Source organism: Arvicanthis niloticus, chromosome 1, assembly GCF_011762505.2.
Source record: "Arvicanthis niloticus isolate mArvNil1 chromosome 1, mArvNil1.pat.X, whole genome shotgun sequence".
Lineage (NCBI taxonomy): Eukaryota > Metazoa > Chordata > Mammalia > Rodentia > Muridae > Arvicanthis > Arvicanthis niloticus.
In genome coordinates, this window is record NC_047658.1 from 105,481,907 (window position 1) to 105,490,918 (window position 9,012).

A 9,012-nucleotide genomic window follows, 5' to 3' on the forward strand; every position below is an offset into this window, starting at 1 on the left:
GTAATGTTTGGGGAAATTAGTGAAAATGTACTGATTCCCAGAAGAAAAATGCTTGTGCCTAACAGTGCCACACAGAATCTGTGGGCACAGTCTAGAGAGGGGCTGCATATGGCACAGCTCAGAACAGTGGAATGAGATGAACCAAGCTGACCTAGACCAAAGCCCATCCCCCACCAGAGACCCCAGAACCAAGGAGCCCGAAGCCTACCTGGATCCTTTTCTAAGATTCTGCCAGAAGAGTCTGTGCTGTGGGGCTAATGAAAGGATCCCCATAAATTTAAAGCAGGGCTGACACTGCACAGACATGCCCCAAAAGCACCACCTCCTCAAAGTCAGCCCTCCCCCCCAACAAGGCTCCAAGGAACTTCATGAGCCTACTAACATTCTGCAAAGGAGTCCCCAACTGGCCTGAGGAAGAGTCAGATCCCAATCTGTGACCAGCCCAGACCTGGCCCTTGCTGGGACATGTTGCTCCATTAAGAACAGGAGAAATGAGAATGTTGGGGAACACGGTACCTGGGCTAAGAGCAAGATTCAATGGTCAAGCTCTTGCCCAGTACATCTGAAGGGTTCCATCTCTAACTCAAGAAAAACAAAATGTCCCCATGCACAAATCTGTAGCATGTACAGTCCTGAATGAAGTCTCACTGTCATTGACCTTGGCCATTACCCACCCAGCATTCACTGTGGGGTGGAGGACACTTCCTAGAGAAAAGATCAGCTGTCAGCTAGATATTGTGGCATACCTCTCAAATCTCATCCCTTAGGAGGCAGAAGCAGGCATATGTGTATGAGTTCCTTAGCATCTCGATCTGCATAAAGAGTTCTAAGCCAGCCAGTTTTACGTAGAGAGACCCTATCTCAAACAACAAAAATACTGTCAGTCAAATACTCCAAGGGAATCACCAGGGCTAACGAGGAAGAGGCAAGATCCCATGGGACTGTGCAGAGTGCTTATCGGACCACATAACGAGGTTGCCAATCAACTCAGGCTTCCTCCCCAGAGAGAGTCTTCCTCTTTGGAAGCTCTGCCCCTGAAAGTCAGTGGGCTTAAATTAACCACAGCAAATGGGTTATTCTGAATGTCAACACTCAGAACAAGTACCCCCAGAGCCTAGTATGCAGTCAAAGTTTTCCCTTCTCTCTGTCACCCACATGACCCAACATGAACCAATGAAGTCTCCAGATACAGTCCCACAGAAACCTGCTAGGAATACAAGGTAGACATATCCCAGGGGCAATAAGTAATCCTTGGAGGCATAAGCCTCAGAAGCTCTGGCCCCAAGGAAGGTAGAAGCCAAATGCAGGTCCTTCTTGTTGAGCCCCAAATCCTGCTGGCTCTCTGTGGCTGCTCTCTGGGAGTCTCTCTTTATCAAATAATAAATGATCCCTCCACTCTTCTGTTACCCACACTTCTCACTCCTCTGTGCCCTCCCTTTCCATGGCTGAAATAAACAATCCTGTACCAGAGGCAAACGCATTTGTCTAGATGGTAGATGGTGTTGGTGTGGTGGTAGGAAGGGCTGGTGACTACTCTCTAGAGCTGCAGCTCCCTCATGTCTGACCTTCTCCTCAAATCCCTCGCTGTTGCTATTGCCTTTGACTCCTCTCCGTTTTAATGTCAGTGGGAGTGGCAAATGGCCTGTGATGGCTCAGGAGAGCTGCCTGGGCTGTTCTTGGTGTGCATATGAGAGCATCCAGAGGCCACTGAAGACAGAACAGATCCCTGGCATCTGCTGGCTCCAGTCCCAGTAGATGCATATGCCTGCTGGCCACAGAAAATCCTCCTCACGCAATCTAGTAAACGTTTCCTGGGTTCCTGAATGCATCTGATTCCTGTGTGAGGAAGAAGCAATGAACCACTGAACCCCTCCTGAGTCTCAGCAGTGTCTCCTTCAGTCACCATTTGTACATTCTCCTGTCACATGACTACATTAGGGAACAAGTCCATTGCACCTACACCTTGAGTCAAGGGGAAATCTTCTTCAACTTGAGGGGAGAGAGAGCAGAAGAACCACTGGGTGGAGTGGGGGAGTTGCAGACCCAGCTTCAAGCCCTCCTGGTGCACTTAACAGGTGGGCATCCCCCTGCCATTGATGTGGCCTGCACCTTGTGTCCTGGAGGTGGCTGGTGTCCATCATCAGCGTCTACCTCAGGCTGAGAATGAGAGCAGTCAGTCTCCTAGAGAGACCAGGATAGTGGGCACTGGCAGTGCTGAGTCACTGAGGAGATTTCAGAAGGCTCTGCTGATAGCTTCAGGCAGTGATCTGCAGCAAGGTCAGGGGCTGCTCTCATTTTGAACTTCTAGAAAGATTCTGGTGTTAAACCGAGTTAGAAAACCAATATCTGAAGATGGGCATGACAACCCTTTTAAGGGAGGACAATTGCTGTTTCAGGCCTCAAAGGCCAGGCAGTCACTATTGCTGGAGCTCATTCAGTGGCCATCAGGAACATAGCTCTGGCTGCAGGGCACAGGACAAGCACACGTGTATGTCAATAAAGCTTTATTTATGGAAGCAGGTGGTGGGGTGAGGTACCCAATCCTTAGTCTACAGACTTCTAACCAAGAACTGTGAAGGGTTTTAAGTTACAAACTGCAGATATCAGAGAGACAGACTCTCAGGCCCGGGACTGACTGAAAATATTCATTATAAACCTGTTTAATTCATTCAAATATTCTCCTACAGGCACACGCCTCTGAATTTTTTTGCTTTTATTTTATTTTAAAACAAAGCATGTTAATAAATTAAATATTAGCCAGGAAGTGGTGGCACACGCCTTTATTCCCAGTACTCAGGAGGCAGACGCAGACAGATCTCTGAGCTTTAAGGCCAGCCTGGTCTACAGAGTGAGTTCCAGGACAAACAAGGTTACACAGAAAAACTGTCTTTAAAACCCAAATAAAATAATTAATGACTTAAACACAAATGATTACAGCAATAAAGTCAATATTAAAAATGTAAATTTAAAGTCTGGCATGTTGGAACATACTTTTAATCTCAGCAATCAGGACAGTCAAGCAGATCTCTATGAGTTTGAGGTCCATAGTGAGTTCTAGGACAGCCAGAAACACATAGTAAGGCCTTGTCTCAAAATGTGTGTGTGTGGGGGGTGGAATTCCCAGATGTTCTGCTGATGCTAAATCATCAGAGGTGACTCAGCTCCATCAGCGTCCCCTCTTCAGCAAACCTCTTCTCCCCAGGAGAGCTTGCCTAGGCTAGAACAGCATGACAGACATGTCAAGTACACTCCTGACTATGAGAGCAGCCTAGGCTTCGCAAACATGTGTTTTCGAAGAGAGCTAGGTTTAGCAGACACCAAGTTTACCTGGAAGGTGACTCCTCCATGATTAGAGTGAGTATGCAGGTGTACATGTGTGTACATATATGTAGAGAGTGTGTGTGTGTGTGTGTGTGTGTGTGTTATAGGGTTAAAGATTATTGTGGTCATCTGTGTGTAGACTGTATAAGTTCATGTGAATACATTTATTTGTTGTACAGTGTGTATACATACACACAAGCACACATACATTATAGAGTAGTAGTGTGTATGCACACACGCACACATACACACACACACACACACCACTATATCCTCTAGTTATTCTCTAGTTTAGGAATCTGGGGCACCAGGAAGTTGTAAGACTTACTGGAGGACCACAGCCATGGGATGAGGTGAAAACTAGGAGGGTACAAGGAGTCTTGCTGACACACCATCCATCTCTAAAACAGGGAACACTGTCACTCCCTCCATAAGGGGGTTGAGCTTGTAGATGGGGACAGAATCACTAGGCATTCCACTATAAAATCTCATTTAATCTGTTCAAACATTGAACTGTATGCTGGGAACCCTCTGCCTTACAGGAATGCACTTTTGTCTCTAGTTCTCCCTGCAGAGAGGATCCAAGACCCGGAGCTCCAGAGACAATCAGCTCTTCAAAGAAAATGCAAACAACCCTGGGGACTTCAGTGACATTTGAGATGCATGGTTTCTGCCCTTAGCCATTGCTCTCCCAGCCATGGTCAGTGGCACAGCAGGTCCCAGCACTCTCTGACAGGGCCAGAAGCACTAGCTGCACATAGGGGATAAGAAGCACCTCCAGACACAGAGCTCTGGCTGTTCTTGTGAGCCACCACACTTGGATGATGCAAAGGTGGTCCTCTGGCAGAGGTCAGGGAGCAATGATTGGCCTTGAGAGACAGAGGATAGCAGGAATACTCAGAGAAGGCAGCCATGCTTGCACACCCATGCTGCCACTCCCTAAAAAGGGAGCCCTCATAAATAAAAGAGCAGGAGCCGGGTCTCCAGGCTGTTTTTATTATTGGCTTAATTTCTCTTCCCTGATATAGCTCTCAATATTTTATGACTTGTCGCCTAGCAATTCAGTTATGACAACTCCCTGGGCATGCTACCCCCTGACAGGAAACACTGGAGTGCAAGAACAGCCCCCCATCACCCCCACCTCTGTGGGCCATAGGCAGTCCATGCTGGGCATGGGATTGAGGCCAAGGGACGAATCCATGTGGGAGAGCTCAGAGCATAGCAAATGATGGGGACCACTCCTACACAACCAGATACCCAAGATGCTCTGTGAAAGAGCAGGGCTGCAGGCCCCAACCTGAAGGAAGCCTAGGCCCCACCCACCACCCTGCCTCCCTGGGCCTCTTTAACAGTGCAGTAGTTAAATCCACCACCACCACCAAAAGCCCCAGGGTCCCTGTTACTGCTAAGAGGGGACATGAAATGCCCTAGCAGTTCAGACACTAGCAACTGCCTGTGAGACCCTTAGATTATCATGATTTGTCAATGTAGTGACAGTGCACTAAGAAAATAGAAGGAAAAACTTGAGCCAAGTCATAAAAGAATTCTGTAAAGTTGTTGAGAATGTGATCGTTTAAATAAATCAATAGTGTCTCTATATAGTAGCAATCATCAGCTGAGAAAAATATCTTAATACCTTTCATAACAGCAGAAGGAGATACTCGTTCTGATAGGATTGCTCCTGTATAGCTCAGGGGTGGATTTGTAGAAAACCTATATGAAAGACAGTAACAGAGGGTAGCAAGAGACAGGTGGAATGGTGCCCCCAGTGATATTCATCCTAATCCTCTAGAGTCTGTCGACATGGTCCCTTAGATCAGTGGTTCTCAACCTGTGGGTCACGACCCCTTGGCAATCACAAACAGATATTTGTATATCTATTTATAACAGTAACAAAATTACAATTATAAAGTAGCAACAAAAATACTTTTATGTTTGGGAGCCACCACAACAGAAGGAACTGCATTAAAGGGTTGCAGCAACAGGAAGGCTTAGAGCCACTGCCTTAGATAGTGAGGGGAATGCTGTGAAATCTTTCAACCTGAGTGGCATGAGGAGACAGGAGTCCCCATAAGAGGAAGACAGTGATAGGTGGGAAGTGAGAATCTCTGAGCTGAATAGAGGCTTTCTCTCTTGCCACAAGTGGGATTTAACTCAGGAGTTGAGGGGGGACGGTAGGGACAAATACTCAGGGTCACACAAACTTGCATTGAGTCAATAGCTTTCCCATTCTTGTCTCAGTTGGAAGAATAAAACTCAGACATGGGGAGATGCATTCAGAAAGGAGTGTTAGAACTGCTCACTACTGGGAGCTTCAGAGAAAGAAGACAGAGCCCCCATAAAGCAGAAACAGGTACCCAGAGGTGGGCTACTCTAGGGGTCTTCAATGGACTCACAGTAGAAATGGGGGTGGGGTAGAGGGAGGTACTCAGTCTTGGTAACTCACCTACAAAATGTCTATCCTGATGCCACCTCAAGTCCTCATCATGTCCATGACAGTGGTACTCATTTAAGGGAAGAGAAGCAGTTAGAAAGTAGACACACACACAGACACACACAGACACACACACACACACACACACACACACACACACACACACTGGCATCCCTCATTCTGGCCAAAGAAAACCAGGACACTTCTGCTTCTGTCTGAGAATCTTTAGGGGTCCCCAGTAAGCTGCCTGAATGTGTTTCTAATCCTGTCTTCATCAGTTAGAGAAGCAGTGAAGGGAGAATCATGGTCTTGCCTGCATGGCTGTGGCACTGGGAAAGGAGGGAAGGAGGGGCAGAGGAAAGGAGGAAGGGAGGGAGGAAGGGAGGGAAGAAGGCAGGGAAGAAGGCAGGCAGGGAGGGAGGGAGGGAGGGAGGGAGGGAGGGAGGGAGGGAGGGAGAGAGGGAGGGAGGGAGGGGAGACTGAGAAAGCAAGAGCAAATAGTAACGAGGGTGACCTATGCTTCAGACCTTGAATGCCCCTGGAAGGCTTGTGTTGAAAGTTTGGTCTCCAGCCTGAGGAACTATTAGAAAGTGATGGAATTTTTAGGAGGTGGGTCTTTAGTGGAAGGAGGTTGGGTCATTGTGGGTTTGCCCTTGAAGAAGACACTGGGATCCCAGACCCTACTTCTTGACTTTGTTTCCTACCACCATAAGGTGAGTAGCCACCTTCCCTACAAGCCCCACCATGCTTTGCTACCTTTCCATAGACTCAAACTATGAAGCCCAACCCACCATGGGTGGTAGTCTCTGCCATTGCGTACCTTCTCTCAACTCAATTGAAGCGCCTCAGGTGACAGAAAGCAAACAGGATGCCAGAGGCAAGGTCAAAGGAAAGGAAACTGGTTAGTGCTGCATGGTCAGTTCTGAAACTGAGGAAAGGGTGGTGAGCCCAGAGATATAGGTCTGCTAGACGCTAGGAAGGGCAGGAGCTGGGTTCTTTCCCAGACCCAGCAGGGAGCATGCTCTGCACCAGCCCTCTGGCTCCTGAACTGTAGGTAAGAAATGAGCATCACTGTGAACCACTAAGCTTAGTTAATATTATCTCGGTAGAGCAGAAATAGGGAACTAGCACACTTGGTCCTAAAGAAGGTCCACTCCATTGGAGATAAGGAAGGCTTTTGTTTAACACAACAATGTGATTATAAAATCACCTTGATTAAACAGGCTGAAAGGAGGAAACCTGGAGGAGGAGAATCCTGGGAGAGGGCAGCACTCCTGCCCACCTTGCAGCCTCAAATGAAATCTGCTGGGGGTGGGAGTGAAGACCAAAGAAGGGAGGCTACATCCCCAGTCCCTCTGCTCACTGGGAAGTATATCACGAGGTATCATTACCCAGGAGATGGAGCTGTGTCTTCTGCTAGAGCAGAGAATCTGGGCCCAGTTTTTGTTTGCTATAAGACCCACAGCATGAACTGCCTCCCTGAGGTGGGGTTGCTAGGGAAGGGTGGTGCATCCTCATGGGAAAGCCAGAGGAAGCCTTGGGATGGCAGTGGGGTTCTGGGGCTCTAGGAGGGAGTCTGCAGTCACAGAAGACTATAGGGCTGGAGAGCCCCAGGGGACAGAAGGTAGGTGGGGTGGGCTAGGGTTTAATCATTCTGGGGATGGCAGTAGGTGATGGGATAAATGACAGGAAGGAGAGAGGCATCCAAAGAACAGATGGGTGACATCCACCAGGGAGCCAGATCTAGGGTTGGCCAGAGGATCAGAAAAAATCTTGGGTTACCCAGGGGAGCTGTCCAGGACACTGGGCTCTGGACCCAAGGGAAAGGTGGGCTTACAACACCTATGATCACCATGTAAAGTTAAGAAAAGTTTCGACCAAGGGTGTAAGGGAAAAGGGGGCAGGAAGTAGAAGACAGACTTTGGGAGGGCTGGGCACATTCATGAAGAGAGTGGAAGGGCCCACACTGCCCTCTGAGCTCCAACCCAGGGCAATTGAGGCTTTCTAAAAAGAAGACCCTTCAGTCTTTAAGGAGAAATAAAAAAAGCTTAATTACTTCTTAAAAATTCATTTGATGCTTTTATATTTAAATATTAACCAGGAAGGAAGCTATACACCTACAGCTAGAAAATGTCAGAAGAAGAGGAGGGGAAGAGGGAAGGTCACCTTTGCTGAGAGGTACTTTCTCCCTAGCAGGTCTCTCTCACCTGGTTCTCAGGGCTTAGGGATTGGCTACTGTCTTAGTTGGGGTTTTATTGCTATGAAGGAACACCATGACCTTGAGAACTCTCATAAAGAACAGTATTTAATCAGAGTAGCTTAGTTTCAGAGGTTTACTCCATTATTGTCATGGCAGGAAACATGGCAATACACAAGCCAACATGGTGCTGGAGACGGAGTCTAGAGTTGTACATCTTGATTCATAGGTAACAAAAAGAAACTGCATGCCACACCGAGGAAGCTAAGAGCTCTACATCTCGATCCACAGGCAACAGAGGGGGATGCAATGTAACACACTGGCATACCTTGAACATAGGAGACCTCAAAACCTACCCCCACAGTGACACACTTCCTCCAACAAGACCACACCTATCCCAAAGCCACCCCTCCTAATTGTGCCACTGCCTATGAGCCAAGCATTCAAACACATGAGTCTATAAGGGTCATATCTACTCAAGCCACCACAGCTACCAAATAAGTATTTGAATCTATGCAAGTTTTAGGTAGTAATTGAGTCATCGAGGGCTAAGGCCAGGAAGTACAAAGCTCCCATTGGGCCACAGCACCCATAGCTGTCTGAATACCCCTAGTGCTAGTGCTGACCACAGAGCAGTCGCCAATAAAGGAGAGGAAAGTCATCTCTACCCACAAGTCCAGAGCTGGTATTGTGGCAGGACAGTAGGGACAAGAGACAGGGACAACAAGATTAATATACGTAAAACAGCCATTTGGCCAAGGACTGGAAATCCGTTACTACCTGGGCCACATTAATAAATAGAGCATGCCCAGGAAAAACCTGGGTGTCATGTATATGCACTACCAAGAGTCATGAGCCTTGTGACTCAGCACTTTGGAGCAGATGCATTTCCCCAGCTTACTTGCCTTGCCTGCCTACTGCCATGTCTTCCCGGCCATGATGAATTATATTCTTCTAGAAGCATGAGATAAAATTAGCCCTTTCCCCTTATGTTGTTTCTATCCATATATTTGACCACAGCAAAGGAAACTAAGACAATAGCCATTGTTCACCACTTCTC